The 16,853-nt window shown below is 40.1% G+C and overlaps 1 protein-coding gene across 2 annotated transcripts in view; it reads right to left on the bottom strand.

The window, feature by feature from the left end:
* The window catches only part of syt1 (synaptotagmin 1), a 161,051-nt gene that overhangs the window by 106,985 nt on the left and 37,213 nt on the right, over positions 1-16,853 (bottom strand). For both annotated transcript variants that reach the window (XM_022749480.1, XM_022749477.1), the window contains exon 2: positions 11,133-11,181. The gene's annotated coding sequence lies outside the window, so the exon portion shown is untranslated. The remainder of the gene's footprint in view (positions 1-11,132; positions 11,182-16,853) is intronic.

Consider the following 16,853-nt stretch of genomic DNA (forward strand, 5'->3'; position numbering starts at 1 on the left):
ACACAGTGCTAATGGTGAAGTTACACATAAACTAAACCGAATTTGTAACGTAGTCCAAACAGACACTGCATGGAGGATAAGAAAGACTTAATCTGCCTCATGCTTTCATGGGAACAACTGCGTCGGTTCAGCTTGTTGCCATCCTTCAAACATGGGAGAGAGGAATTAAAGATCCTCTGTGAAGTGGGGGGGGGGGGGGGGGGGGGGGGTTTTGTTGATGAAGCCACGCAGGCAGAAGGTTCACCGGTGTTTGAACATGACAAACAGACAGGCAGAATTATACTCCCATGTTCAATTTGCAGCCGACTGTGAGCCAGCGCAGCATTAAACAAGCATCTGGGTGTTTTGGCTCGGGCTGCCGTTGGCTAGGCGGAGAAATCCCTTTTTCTTTGCGTGGCTCTGCAAAGAGATGCAACCACATCTGAGACCACCTCATAAACTTCCCTCCTCTTTTGTTGAGTAAAACCTCATTAGCTGAATCCATTTTGCTTAATGGTTTTGTAATGGTTTGCTATCATTAAAGTGTTTGTTGCTGAATTTTAAAGAAACATACATGCATGGAATAATTGAGACTTCATGATAATCACTTTACAGGCTACAATGATGTTGAGCTTACGTTTGTTTGGACGCCTTATCTACTGTTTCCCATGAAAATATTCATGTAAAAGCAAAACAGGAATGAAGGAATCTCAGATCCAAGGCAATAAAAGTGAAGAAGAAAGCACAACCATTTGGCCTGAACCGAATGGGGGAGTCACAAAATAAATCTGAAGTCTCACGAAGGAGGAAACACACATTTCTTTTGTTGTTGTTTTTTGCTTTCGAATTATTGACTACTTTGGTAACACTATATTGATTTACATGAACTAATAATATAAATGATTTCCTGATACTCTCTCTATGTCATTAGTTTGTAATTTGGTAGTAAGTCCAAAGTTAGTCATAAAAGTTTTTATAGAGGAAAAGGAAGTTTCATTAATCTGAAAATGATTCATGATTCACTGGACGTCATACTTGGTTGAATTGTATGCTTGATTGCAGAGTAAGGTTTCTGTTGTTCAGCTGACCTGCTGGGATCTGACTCAAGGACGTGTTAGCTTTGCATTTAACTGCACTTAAAGAAATGGAAGTCGCACAATTGCACTGCTATCTCCATTTTTTACCTGTTAGTGCCAAATTGCATCGGCTCTTTCCAGGAAACTTTCCTGGAAAATTGTTAAGAATGAACGGATCCATAAAGTAGAGAGCTACCAATAATTTGACATCTCTGGGTCTCTAAAAGTGTTCTGATGAAACTATCTGAGAAGGAAAAATGACTCTTTGCTACAACTCGAATAGACATGTGAAACCTGTACTAAGGAGCCAGGAGTAGAAAAAGCTTTGGTTTAAGGAGGGGTCACAAGTTAAAAAGGTTGGAAACCACAGAACTGGAATTTGACGCTGAAGAAACATCCAAAAGCCAGAAGCTTTCAACCATGCAAAAAAACAATACACCAAATTAATAAAACATTGTTATACCGCAAGAAAAGAAGCTTGACAGGAACAAGGATGTAAACACCTGGGCAGAGCTAATTATGGAGGTGTATCCCATATAATGAGTAGAATGTCAAGACATGGAGACACAGAGAATAAAAGAAAATTACAGTCAAAGCACAAATCCATGTCTGAGGCTGACATGCTGCTAACAATGATTTCCCCGAGTCTTACTAATCCATTTTGGAGAATTTGGCCACGAGCTCTCATATGCAAAGTCACGAGCTGAACAGGCATCATCAGTGTGATTGAGTTCACCCCTGTGATCTGTTTAAATATTTCCCTGCCAGATTAAGTTTGCTAAACACACAATTCAGCGCAATTACGTTAGCCTTGGCGCGTGTCATTATCGCGCTGAGGAAAAAAGACGGGCATGGGGGCCGCAGTGATGAGGAGAGGCAACTAAATTGCTCCCGAGTCGGCCTATCAATCCATTAGCGCTTCAATTCAGAGCAGCCTGCAGGCCAGAGGCAAGAAGGCCAAATGTCTGCTTTGCTTAAACTTTGGATGCTTCTTCAGTGGCACAGAGGAAAACTACAAGAACCTGAATTTCAAAGTCAAATAGAGAGAAAAAGAAACATGCAGATAAAGAGATAATTAAAACAAGAATATCACTGATATTCATCTGAGAAAAACAATATCCATTTCTCTTTGGACAGTTTAGCCTGCATTAGTGTAGAAATGATAAGAGTTTAGCTCACACTCTAATCTGAGAAGTCAAACATAAGCTTCTTATTTTATTAGGTGAAGAAGAAGGGAAACTATCATATTTAAAAACAGAAACTGTTCCCAAATCCCCAACAGAATGACTGAATCAATTTATTCTCTGCTGCGGCTCATTGACGTGATCACAACACAGATTAACAGGTGGAACTAACACATCACTACTGTTTGTTGCTCTGGGCAACAGTTGTGAGTGGGAGAAGTCTGAGTAAACTTTCCAAGAAAACACGACCAACATCTGAAAGCTAAAACTCAGAGGTGCGTTTCAATTTAAAGATAAGAGAACGTGGCAAGATTAAAAGTGTCTCCAGCTCTACGAATGGTGACATTTCGGCTCGATACTTAGTTTTGACTGAGGGCCCGGAGTCTATTTACCACCCTGCTATCTGTCTAGATTTGCTAGAAAAATGTTTGTAGGTTAATGAAAGAGTCCAGTCTCTCATAGAGTTCAGTATTGTACCTCAAAGAAGAAGAAGAAGAAGAATGTGGAGACCAGATAGTGTTTAAGAGCTTCATTTGTGCTCATGTGCCAACTCTGTTTGTTCTCGAGGAAGTAAGAGTGGCCTTCTACTACTTTCTGAAAATTTACCAAGGCATAGCTTAATCCCTGAGTGGAAAAAAAAAGAACCACCCACACTCCCTAAGGACTGGAAAGAGGGATTAAACCCACACCTTCATACACCCACACCCACCCACTCAAACATTATTACATTTTCCCAAACCCAGATGTTTTAGCTTCCCTGTGGTGCTACACAAAACCAATGTTGCTTAGTAAATTGACTCGGTTTGGAGGTGCCTTGGGCTCAAACATCCCGATGAGTCACCAGAAACTGATCTAAGAGCAGTTTGAGAAGCTTTCCCGCCCCAGATATTTCACATAGTGGAGGAACAGATTAGTACGCAGCAGCTTTGATCCTGTTAATATGATGCCTACCATCTTTTCTGACACCTTTGGTACATGAGGCGATTTGCCTCTTTCTGCCAGCAAACAGTAGCGTGGGTTGGGACTGTGGATCTGTCTGTCTCTTTAATACAGTGTCTTTTTTTTCTCCTCACCAGCTCTCTGGCTCTCAGTTATCAAATTACAAGACCAGGTATAAAACCCAATATATGGCTGAACCGTGTTGCCTTTAATTAGCGATGCAGCAATACACCATTATTAACAATAACCGTGATATTTAAAAAATACAATATTGATATCATGAAACAGTTTGAGCTGAATCATTTTGAAAGAGTAAAAGCCAATGGGAAAACTCCCAACACTCGGCCAACCCATGGTGTAACTTTATCGGTCATTAACTCCATCACTCACTCGGTCAGTCACGGACATTCACAGCAAAAGATGTTATTTTTAGTGTATGTTCAGTGTCTTTTTGGAGCACAGAGAAAGCAGCCACATCAACAGTTTGTTTTCTTTACTCTGAGCCACAGCAGGAGACTTTACTTGGTTGCACTTTTGTGTTTGGACAGAATTTTGTCATCTCACCATGTTTGCTTTGTGTGGACCCACTGAGTTTTCCTCACAACACAAGAGAAGGCTGGGTATCAGATGAGGACAAATGTGTCTTTACACCCCAAAAAAGACATGCATTTTGAGATTCTTTTCTGTAGTTGCTCCAGATTATTTTGTTGCTACTCATGGAGTGTTATTTAAACTGCACGGCCTTGCAATCATTTGTGCCATTTTCAGTGCTGTGTTCTGATTTCATTTGCACAGAGAGGACGACCCTGTGACTTCTAAAACAAAAGGCAAACACTGTGGTGATTTTATATGATTATCTGATGTTTTGTCATTTTAAAAGAGCATAAAATGAACGCTTAGAAATATTTTTTTGAAAATATAATCATAGGTAAACTTTGCTTCCTGTAACTTAAACCCCATGTTGTTACTGAGAATAAAACAACTAGACAACCCTCAATGAGTGCATACATGCTCAAGCCTGTAAATGTGCGGAAATGTGTTAGAAAATGCGTAAAACTGAATGAGTGATTTTTTGTTAGGATCCAGACCTGTGCACAATGACAATCATGGGTGCATGTACCAGGTTCTTTTCAAATAGTGCAGCAGTTCTTTAGAAAACTGCAAATGTTTTCTAAAGAACTATCTCAAAATGTTAGGAAACCCTTTAAAAAATCCCTGGAACCTCACCAAAAACTAATCACTTGTTCCCTGGCTCACTGCCTGACTCTCCACTCAACTTCACTGAAAATCTGTGCAGTTTTTGTGATACACACAAGTGGGCCCAAAAATATAAGCACTTTGGTGGAGGTAGCAAGGACTGTTTGCGTCTTCAGTGTACTGTATTTACTATGATGATAGTAATTAAGCCTAACTGTGAGTAAGTAAGCCATCTTAGACCTGTATCAACTTTGGCCCCTATGAGATGCATGGACGCCAGGAAGCAAAGGAAAGCAAAGAAGAAACTTGCTTTCAATTTAACACACACCAAGAGTTGGTGATGTCTTTTCACACAGTTGCATCTTCACATTCGGCAGTGTGTTCCCTTTGTGTTACCTTTGGTCACTGGTTTAGTATCGACTTCACTGAAGACAACATTGTTTTTAAATATAAACATAGACTTACATTAGATTAACGGTCTGGAGACACTTGACTGAAAAAAAGGTGGTAAAGGGGACAGTTCATGAACGCACACATTCTGTTAAGTGTTCATCAAATTAACCAACATGAGCAAGATTAAGTCGGTGAGAGTTTTCGGTTAATTGCCTGGCGCTAGGAGAGAAAATAGAAGGAAAAAACAAATTGGTTTTGGGTAAAAACGTTGGAGCCTTGGTGGACCAGGGCAGGAAGAAACAACCACTGCTGTGTATGATGGGCCGAGACACGTGTCATTTTAGTAATCACACTCCCAATCAGATCTTCTTTTTCAGCCTTAAAATATGCGTGTGTGCCTCAGGTTTTGCTGCAGTGCGTGTGTTAACTGCTGAGTTTAAGGGAAAGCAAATTAAAATGTAATTGTTTCACTTTAAATGAGTTGATATTTAAATTACTTTTAAATTGATTTAGCCTGCTGATCAGCGCAGTAGCTAACAGCTATAACAACACATTTCTTGTTTTCCCATTATCAAAGCAAGGCTGCAACGACAGTAAATACTTCATCCAGTTTTATTAGAGTGCTACTCTTTCTTTTTTTTTTTTTTAACAATTAAAAGTGTATGCTAATTTTCTGAAACTTCACTAATGAATTTGACAGCCCTCCAAAGTGTCTTCCAACAGCTAAGCTCATACAATATCATTGAGCCACACGTTGTTCTCTCAAGGGAGAGAAGCAAACAGGGTCGGTCCTTTGTATTTGTCATATCTCCTCCAGCCCATGGTGACCGCAATGTGTCTCAGACACTTTGGCTCACAAAGGACAGATCGACACCAAGGAGCCAGGGGAATTGGAGCATTGTGAGAAATGGCTTCCCTGTGGCCATTTTGAACACACCAGGCCATCTTCCCCCATGTGTTGTCTTCTCTTAAGCTTATCCAGAGGGGACTTTTTTCTCTCTCTCTCTCGCCATGTAAGGATCATAGAGCTGCACTGACAGAGACGAGCCACCCCATCTGATGGTTACTAAACACTGCGTGGCAGCCTCCAGCACACGCCAGAGTCACTGAGGAACTCTTCTGTACATGACACTGAGCGCATACACTCGCGAGAAAATATATGTGCTGTTCATGGCCTGTTTTGATTATGCATGCAATGCTCTATATACTCCTGTGTATACCGTATGTAAAACTGTACTTTAAATACATTAAAGTAACATTTTACTGCTCCACAGCGTATGAACCACTATATTTGCTGATATGGTTCCAGACTTGACACCAAGATTGGATTTTGAAGCTTTGAAACCTATGAAGGCCCTTTTCTAAATAAAAATTAAAGTTTATTACCAGTTCTGTAAGTTCTGAAAACATTATACCCATCAAGGTAATTGCTTATATTTTGGAATATAGTGTCATAGGTAAAAATAGGTTCACCTGGGCAACAAGCATGAGTCAAAAGGAGGTGAAACCCAAAGTGTGTGCACCTGTAACATTGCTAATAGTCCCTCACTGTGCAGGAAATCCATGAGTGTACCCAACTATGGCAATTATGATAGCTAAGGGTTGAAAAAATTGAGCTGTAAGTTGTGGTCGATGTTGACGACTGACAGTTTGGGTTCTAACTTTAACTCCGTTTTCTCTTCAAAATAAGACTAACCTGGTGTGTTTCTTGCCCCATCAGACCTATTTTCAGCAATTTCACCATGTTCCAAGATCTCAATTAATTTGGTGAGTACAGAATAACCATGTCACCTGTAGAACCAGTGGTTAAAGGTTCCATATTTTACACTTTTTATTTGAAGTGTTGATATCCATAAGAAGATATACTTGAGGTTTTAAGAACCAAAAACTATCTCAATGCAGTTTTACATCTCATCTCATTTCACATATTTAACAGCTATCCTTTCTATTATTTCAAAATGAATCCAATCTCTAAACCTACCACCTTTAGAAAAAGATCACTTCACTATGTTAACTTTCTGTTTGCCTGGACTTTCTATTCCTTTGACCTTTGGAGAACGGGGTTGGATGAACAGCTGGCTTCACAGAGCAGGAATGAGCAATAAAACTGCCCAAACTGCCCCCACATGAAGCATAACCATAGCAACTGTGGGTTAATGATTATTAGGCTAATTACTTCTTTTAAAACTGGTTCAAAATTAGTCTGCTCATATTACACACTTCACTGCAGCTATGAGCATGCAGTATTCTCCTCTGTAATTTAAATTTAATATTATGTAACCGCTCATGGACCAACATCCAGACTTATATAACAACTTAAAAGATCGTTTAAATTTTTTCCCTAATTAAAAAGGTATTAACTTGTTTTTCTTATAGCGAATTATAATTAAAGAATACAATTTTTGTTCTGTCAGAAAATTCTCAGTCTGTAAGTGAGATGAAACGTGTCTGCCTGGTGTCACCCAAACATTATCGAATAGCAGGCCAGGATTTGATTCAATGAACAAGGCAGGAAATGAAATAGCAGCACAGCAAGATTAAAACGGGAACAAGGAGTGCCGTCTGTCCTCTCTGAAAAGGAAACATGGCTGAAGACTTACCTTGACAATGAAGGAGGAGGATTTCATTTTGTGCAGGCAATGACAAGCGAAAAGAGAGAATGAAAATGTGACAGATGGAGGCCTGGTACGCTCTGGGAAATATGATCAATTTTATAGTATTTATGAAGCTAGTGAGGGTGAGAAACTGTTACAAAAAGCCTTGATTCCCATTAAAAACCCCAATTTTTTCACCCATATTGCTTGGTTTGACCACTTTTTTTTTTTAAGTTTTACATAGCTGACTTTGCTACCAAACAAACACATCATTAGGTTTTACTGAAGCTTGAAGGGGGTCAACAAAGCCAGTACAATACATCATTTAATGACCATCTAAGAACCGTAATATTCATCAAGAAGATGTTGGATGCTAGTGTGGCTAAATATTTCTGTTTAGCACCTAAATAAGCATCAATGATATTTGTAGTATTTATTACTTACACCAAGATCTCCTGCTGCACTGAAGCTTTACTGATGTCCCTCACTTGTAAGTCGCTCTGGATAAAAGCATCTGACAAATGAGTAAATGTAATGTAATGATATTTCTAAACTGCTTGCAGTGAGCAACCAAATAATTCATCACACTGACTGAATAATAGTGTCTTGTCAGTCATCAGTCAGCTCCATTATATCCCCAGAAATTTAGTCAATATTCACGAGTGACAAATTTTATTAAATCCAGACTTTGACACATTACAGTTTAGTGTTTTCAGTCCCCACACAGACAAACACAGCCAAGATCATACACTTCTGTCTTACATCCCTGCACAGTAAAATACAAAGTAGGGATTAGTTTAGTTCTGCTTTGAACTGAATAATGACTTTTCAGCCGACTCCCTCTCTCAGGTAGATCTGGTTAAGTAAGAGCAGAATGACACAGCTGTCAGTCCCCATGAGCTGAGAGTGAGTTAACATCCACTGGCAGATTCATCACTTCTCTGTAGAGTATGAGCTGGAAGGTGAATATTAGCAAAAAAAACCTTCAAAAACCTACATATTTGGGTGTGCAAACAAAACCAGCAGCTAGATGAGTCCTGTGCATCTGCAAAATGTTTCTGCTTTTATTCAAAACAACCAACTTTTTAAATAATGGTAGGTGCCCTCTGGAGCAGCCACTTATTAGTCGTTAAAGTAAAGTGATTTTCAAAACGATTTGGCGTACAAACTTTTCTCTGCTATCTGCACACTGAAAATGCCATCAGGTTACAACTGGGTCAAACTCAATGAAACACTCACAAATTAGCAGACACTAACAAAAACTGCTGCCAAAACACTGGCAAATTACTAAATGGAACATTAGCAATTTTATTTTTTTATTTTCCATAATGATGTTTAAAAGAAGTGAAGGAACAATGAATCCACATTGAAAAACAACTAAATTGTGATGCTGGAAGCACTTAAGGCTTGTCCTTTATCAGATGGGTAATTTGGTCAAAGCATTTCGGGTCTTTTGTGGAACTATAAGAAACAATTCTTTATGGCGACTGTCAGTGGTTGCTGAACATGACGCAAGTTTAAAGGAGGAAAAAAAATAAAAAATCTCTCGGCTTTGACTTCCTTCTGGCAAACTGTGGAACCGTGGTACAGTGAGATTTTAACCCAATCATATGGCACGAGGGAAGATTAATACTCCTGCTAATGGAAAGAGGCCGAGACGTCTCTGAGGCGTAAACAGCAGTGAACACTGGCATGTGAAGGTGGGATGTGCACAGTGCATCAATCACTGCTGACAGACAGCTGGGACAGATACAGGGAGCTTCATCATCAAGGGAGGAGTGGGTGCTCCACTACGTCAAATCAGACACTGCTGCTAATTACTAATCTCTGTAAATCTATGTCCCCAACCAGGAACAGAGAAAAACCTCTCCAACAACTGTCATGTATAAAAAATGATCATGCAACTAAACTGCTTAAGTAATTATTGAACTGTTCATGAATGTATAGCTCTCTGGTGTACTTGTATTTGTAGCTGAAATCACATTATTCCAAATGAAAGCTGAATGGAGCGAAATGAAGGTAGACGCAGGGGGCAGTGCTGTTCTGACTGCACAATTAATCTCATTGGTTGAAGTCATAGGTGGAGCCAATTAAACATGGTAAAGGCCAATTCATTGTTTCCACATCTGAATGTCTGCAAGGGTCCATGTGACATGAATTTCATCATCTGCCCAGCGACCCTGTGGGGATATTTGCGTACAGCCCACAATTTGTGTGCAAATGAACTCACTGGAGCCAAAATTACCCCTTTAAACCACCGTGGAGACTTTCCTGACAATTTGTTACAGATTTTTTTTCCAACCACTGGATAAGTTTGACTTCCCCAAAGTACTAGTATTGCCAATGTAGATTTATGGCCACCACTACAGTGCTTTTTAAACACAGCGTAGACCCATCCCTTCATCATAAGCAGAAAGCTGCAGCAGATATGTTCATATATAGCTTGTCACATATAATCTTCTGACCTCTAGCTACTCCCTGAGATACTTTTCCCCACTTTTTAAAGTTTTAACAAGTATCCGTCTATCCCTTTCCCACCACTTATCCAGGTCTGGGTTGTGCTGGCAGCAGGTGTGACATGACAGGACTGGGAGAGTAACAACACACCACTCAAATCAGACGGGCCCTTTCTACCCATCACTGCCCCTTCAGACTCTGTCATTACTCATGTAAGTGATGGTGTAGGACCAGATAGCATGTGCTTCTCTTATGATGTATTAATTTATCCAGGTGAGTTTGCTCTTTTTTCCAAGGATAAATTAAAATACAGGTCTTTACAACAGCTCTTAATCTTACTTCTTACCAGTCGCCCCTGCCATCACAGTAATGTTAAGCTTAAGTCCAGTTCAAGAGAGCAAAAAGTCGAGAAAGTATCTGACATTATGAAGAACTATATGGGCCACTAAAAATATTATCTTCATACTGAGCCCTCAAATTAGCCTGACTGTGGGGACTAAATGTCAACTGGTGGCATAAAGAGCCCAAACCTACAACAAGGTCATTTTCTTCACACAGCGCCACAATAATTTAACCTTTGTCTGAAAAATCTACTGCGCTAACCAAACCTGAGTGTAGAAACCCAACACTGTAAAGCTATCATGTACCAAAACAAGTGGTTTTGTGTGTGATGTGTAATGCCGAGTTTCTCCGTCTCATAGTGCTTAATGTAAAGGAAAGTCAGTAACAGGTAGCTGACAGTGTTACTGGAGGAACTTCAGCCTCTGCAACATTTGTGTTTGTGTGATCCTTTTCTGCCAAAACCTGTGTTTTCCTTTTTAAGAACACAACTGTGGACTATTAGTACACTGTGTATAGGAAAAGGATAAAAAAGCCTCTCATCCCTTTTTGACTGAATGGCCACTCCAGTCCTTCTGATCACAGCTGACTTCACTCCATTGAATTAGCACACAGCCTTCTGGGTTACAGGCTCAGGGGCCATGTTGGAGCCTCGGTGGTGAATATTAGATTGCACGCCTCCAGATCTCATTAAAGGAAGCAACAGGACAACGTCTGCATCTCAAATGAGACCAGAGGCCATCAGGCATCCTGACTCCCCTGCTGGATGTACTGATCTGATTGATACTGTGTGTATGTGTCAGAGAATAACAGGAGGATAAGATGAAGATGAAGATGTTGTTTTCTGTAAATATAATGAGGCCACTTTTACAAATAACAGAATTGGAGGTACATTGCTGTAAATGGCCTACATTATAGTGTCTGTGACATACACTGGACATATTAAGGATTCACTGTAGAAGTTAGACACTTACAGTATCTCAGAGGGGTTTCTTCCAGTCTTCCTTTCCAACTGGCAGCTCACTGAAAAAGAAATATCATGGCGTTAGTGTCCGTAGTGTAAACCTAAAGATAACATCACAAAACACACGAGTGGCTCAACCAGTATACTCTAAACACAGTGCTTGGTACAATTTAATTACATATGTCAAATGAGTGGATGAAGACAAATGAACAAAGGCCTCCTTTAAAAAATGTAATTAGTGGGTCGCTGTAGGTTTTCTAACAAAGATGTCCAGCATGAGGATTATTAGCTGAAGTTTTAAATAAAAACGACTCATGCCTGAAGGCAGAAGTTTTACAATAGTTAATCAGTGAGGTAGTCATTAATTAATATAGTTCAATACCTGAAAAATTTCCCATTGTCCACTATTAGGTGAAAAGAAGTAGGCTGACACTCCAGAGAGGTGGCGTGATTGAGGTGGCGTGATTGAGGTGGTGTGATTGCCAATAATAGGTCATTACTATAATTAAACTGTACTTTCAAATTCCATCCTTTTTGATGGACAGAGAAAACCATTCCACATTTTTAGTTCTTTATGTTTCAACACAGTAAATCATCGGACAAGCAACCCTCATATACTCATGCTCAAATCTTTTCTCACGACACAATGTTATTATTGATGGACAATGCAGCAAACACACAATGTAAATCTGTAAAATACAACATATGCCAATTATGCATGGCAAAGATTGTGATTTGAGCCCAACCAATTTCAAAATGTTAATAAGCTTTGCAGTAATTGGTGATAGAAAATGGTGATCCCGTTTGCAGGAAGCAGATGGCTCACCATGAAGCACGAATACATTTAACAACATGTGCTGCGCAACTTTAATAGGTTCAGAGGACAAACACGCTTTATGAATCAGAAGATCCCGTGATCAAATTTAACCTTTAATTAAAGTCATAAACCTTAACAAGTCCAACTCAGGCATGATCAAAGTAGCACTGTAAACTGGCTTCATAGTGTTTCTTAATTGGCCCGTGCAAGGATACTGCTGTTAAAAAAAATGATTGGGAGTGAGGGAGCTGGAGCCCTTCAGAGAGGTGAGGTGTTACCCTTTCTAAATTAGATGTACATGGGGTGGCTAATCTCACACCATGTCAGGGGGTGTAAAATTTGCGTGCCATTAGCAGGACTGAGGACTATGATATAATGAAGCAAACTTCAGTGGTAGGTTTTCCAAAATAAAACACAATCTTCGTCCCAAAATGTGAATGCAAGTGGATGATTTTCCAACATTTACCGACTTCTCACTTCTTCTCTACATAAAAACATGCAGATGGAGAGAGGAGAGAGTGAGTTTTGTCCATTGATTGCTAAAGGCAGAAAATCGGTACCAGAGCGGGCCGGCTGACGTCCAAAAGATGATGCCGTGAAAGATATAAACAGCCGCTAATTAGAGGCTGATATTTACCAGTAGACAGCAGGAGGGCTTTGGAAGCCAACTCTGTGCTTTTACTGAGAAGGTGTTTCATGAATGTGTAACAGTCATGAGGTTTTGAAAAACAAACACCTCACTGTCTGCCCATTGGGATATGAGGTCCTAAAATAGACTTCAAGTGCCTGGGGATACCGGTCGGCCTCTGTGGCAGTATTGACACCCAATAAGCCAGGTGAAGAAGGCCCTTAAAGACATGTCTATTTTTAAAGTCGAGGGGTCAGTAATAGACTCTACCTTACCCTGAGTGATGGCCTCACAGCTAAACTCCCCTGTATGAGGCCTGAAAATAAGAGGTCACTGCAGAGAATACGTCCTGAAATCAAACCAAAGCCGTGTCACCAGCATCAGCTGTGTTTTTAAATTTCAGTGAGTGAGTAAAACACAGTTGAAACTGACAGAAATTTGGCATGATGGGGTCGTTCATCTTTCATAATTATCCTAATCCTAAGGAGGAGGGAACGTCCCCAAAACATTCTCATCTGTGTGTCTTTCTTTGCTTTCATAGCTCTTGTACCATCACAACTGTGGCAGCCTGTCTTTCATTCTTTCTTTCATACTCTCGTATTCAGAAGAGCCATCTCCTGCTGTCTTGCCTTCACCCTAATATCCACAGCAAACATTCATCCTGGGAGCCTGCTGCAGGTGAGCTCAAACAATATTATCGTGGAGGTTCCACTGCTCTGTCTGTGGACTGAAGCCATCAGTCTCATCATCAGCACAGTGACCGAGCTAGATTGGAGCAGCATATGGAGTGTTTCCCATGTTACACCCTGACTCAGGTCCATGATGCACCAACAACACCTGGACTTAGTCAAGTCTTTTTACATTACTGAAGCTAATATAACAGTTATATATTATTGATCTGTTCATTATCGGATTATAGGCCTGTTTAGTGCTTAACTACAAGTATATAATATTCAATTTATTCATGTCATTTGATGGTGCTTTACGGCTGTTTAGTGCGTATGTGTAAGTCAGTTGTTCAATACAATATGGTGATAGTTAATTAGAATTAATTGAACTGACTATAATTAAATTCCAATGCAAATTCAGCAAATGAAAATTGGCAAAGTATGTGCGTTCAGGTTCACTACTGTGTAATTAGAATATTAGGAGTAGAGAGATTAACAGCTGGTGGCGCCAATTCTGCGGTTGGGTGCCATTAAACCTCTGCAGAAGAAGACGTTTTGGTCAATGCAGAAAACTTGATGGAATTAAATAAAGTAGAGCTGCAATGTTCAGTCAATTAATTGATTAGTTATTCGACAGAAAATTAATTGGCAACTATTTTGATAATTGATTAATCTTTCTTTCAAGCATAAATTAAAACTATGCTGAGATTTCGGCCTCTCAGATATGTTTGTATAAGAATAAATTGAATATCTTTGGATGGTCGGACAAAACAAGCAGACTAAAGCCATGACCACAGACTTAGAGAAACTGTAGATTCATCTTTTGCATTAACTGCCCATTACATCAATGTGTGGACAACAACAGCACATATTGCATGACTATATCCAGCGCTTCTCAGACTCAAATATCTGCAATTGAGAAAAAACTAACCGGCCCACTGTCCATTTATCTCACCGCTCTAGACAACACATCAAATATTCTCCTGTGTATACACACTCATATGCAATAGGAAGGGCAGTCTCATGAAAGACACAAACACACAATATTAAGCTTAGGCTCATATTGGTGTTTAGATCTCGACATCTCTTTAATAAGAGGCAGAGGGACTAATGTTTAACGAACAATAGGGGTTCCTCGGTTTAGCAGCGAGGACACAAAGCCAATATCCGGTATGGAAATATTACCCCTGAGAAGCAAGAGCCTCCATCATTCTGTAAATCTCATGTCATCCTGTCCTTCGAGTTTGAAGGCTGGATGGAGTCATTTTCATTGTTTTCTTGAAGCTGGTTGTTTCCTTCCCACCAGACAGGCAGCCTTGACAACAGCCAGATCTGAGGCCCACTTGAATTTGGCTCAAAGAATTTGGCAGAAGGACGCCAGGCAGGCTGTTAGGAAACAGCCAAAGGATGAATACACCTCTTTTCTGCCAAACCTTTGCACAGGGGCACTTGTATTTTTGTGGGATGTAATGAGGCTGCCGTATGACACTGTCTGGTATCCCCCTGTTTTTGAGCTGTTTACACATTATACTGATGGCTTGTTTTGGATTTAAAGTGACATCTGGAGCTCACACCTCTTCTCTCTCCTCCGGAAAAAGTAATTATGACCAGAACCAGGACATGGTGTTTTGTTTGTGGTGACGTAGTTGTTATGGATAGAAAGTGATGACATGGACTAGCCGTTGCAGTACATATGTCTGGTCCTCCTACTGATCTGAGTAATGAATTTTAGTCATGATATTCACAACTTCACCTACTTGCAATGTGCATAAGATGAAGGAAAACAAGTCTTACAAGGGTCAAATCTCCATCAAGAGCATTAACAGTATCAGCAATAACAGTTACCAAACCCTGTTTGGTTTCTAATAGATGCTATCTGTACTTTTTCTCTGCCGCCAAACATGGTTTCTCATCGGGAGCGGATGGTGGTGATGTCGCTTGACAATCCATTGTTGAGTTTACAAGGCAAGAGGTTATGATACGTCCTCTGAGCAGCGCTACGTCTTCAGGGCAGATTTGAGGCTACAGTGAGTCGCTACCCTGAAGTGACGAGGCGGACGAGGCTAGCTGGTTAGCATTCTAACTTCAGTAGAAGAAGAGACACGATAGAGAAGTTTTCCTCCACTGCAGTGAGTAAAGGAACAAAGTTTGATGCAGATCTCGCAAAGTTTCTTCTAGACTGGTAAGTAAACAGCTGCTAATGCTAACATTGGTTATATAGTGATAGCAAAACTTACAAATAGCTCCTTTAAGCACTGTCAGTTATACAAGATCTGCACAGTGTAAGAATGTGTAGTAAGTTTCCTTTTATTTTTCATTTCAAATAAAGAAATACACAGCTAGTATGATGAGTCAGTCCTGCATTATTCATTCCAAACCCTACTTTGTTTGAGTATTTGAGCAAACCTTTTAAAAAAGTAAGTGCACAATCTTATGTATATCAAATAAAAGAGCACCCTTCGTTTTTCTCATAGTGGTGAGTCACTTATCTTTTGTTCTTTCTTTGAGCCTCACTGATTCAAATTCCTCAGCAATTCCTCCTTAGACGTGAGTACTTGTTATTGAATTTAATAAAGAAGATGTCCAAAATAAATGCAGCTCCTGCCTAGGAAAACAACAGACGGGCAACCTAAAACTGTACGATTATAAATAAGCTAGACACAGTGAAGGTCAGGCATGTTTTTTTTTAAAAATTTTACCACCATCTGGCCAAGGCAGGCAGGTAGGCTTTGATGCCTGTACACTCACGTCCGGGCCAGAAGCTCAGAAGTTGCATCTAACTAAATCAACTTTAGCTGAGAGAGACCCGCTCAGCCCTGAGGGATGAGACGTTTGAGTCCCAAACAGGCAACATGAAAGTTAAAAAACCAGCAGACCCAGGACGCCTCCTGATGCTTAAACAGAAACACAGGGGTAATGACTAATGAGACGAGCTCTCAATGAAGCATTTATAGATTTAGGATGAAAACCGATATTTTCTTCTCTTTTGAAAGCACAGAAAGAAACTAGAGCATCTTAAAAAATTCTACATACCTATAACAGTAGACAGATAGTAGGGAAGGTCAACGCACTTGGGCTAAAGTGATGTGAATAAATGCACCTGAGATGTTCAAACTCCATCTCCTTAGAGCATCAATAGCCAATCTAATTTCTGCAGATCAATTCTCTGCTCTGTCTCTGTCTGTTGAGGCTGCAAGAATAATTCAATGTTTTGTTTGCTTTGTTTGGTTTTTTTTTTCTTGTGCAAAGGAGAAAAGATGGGTCTCTGCTGTCAGTTACTGTATGATCTGGTGCTCCGGTCTGGCCAGGCCTGTCACTCAACATTTCTCTCTCTTGACATCAAAACATTTGATAATCACTCTGCTACAGACGCTGAAAAGGGGGGGGGGGGGAGAAGAGAAACAGCGTGGTATGCTGTGCCTACTAATTGTGCTGCCAGAGATGTCTCTTTGTCATCAGACTAAATTGCATGACATTTAACAATAAATTGCATTTTTGCCCATTTACTTAGCTGAGTGTGCAAGAGCAACAATCAAAACTGAATGCACGAAAATGAAAAATGAATATGTGACAGGAATATACGAAACAGGCGTATCCAGTGTGGCGCATCCATGGCTT

The sequence above is a fragment of the Seriola dumerili genome, unplaced genomic scaffold (assembly GCF_002260705.1).
Source record: "Seriola dumerili isolate Sdu_G_001 unplaced genomic scaffold, Sdu_1.0 BDQW01000138.1, whole genome shotgun sequence".
Lineage (NCBI taxonomy): Eukaryota > Metazoa > Chordata > Actinopteri > Carangiformes > Carangidae > Seriola > Seriola dumerili.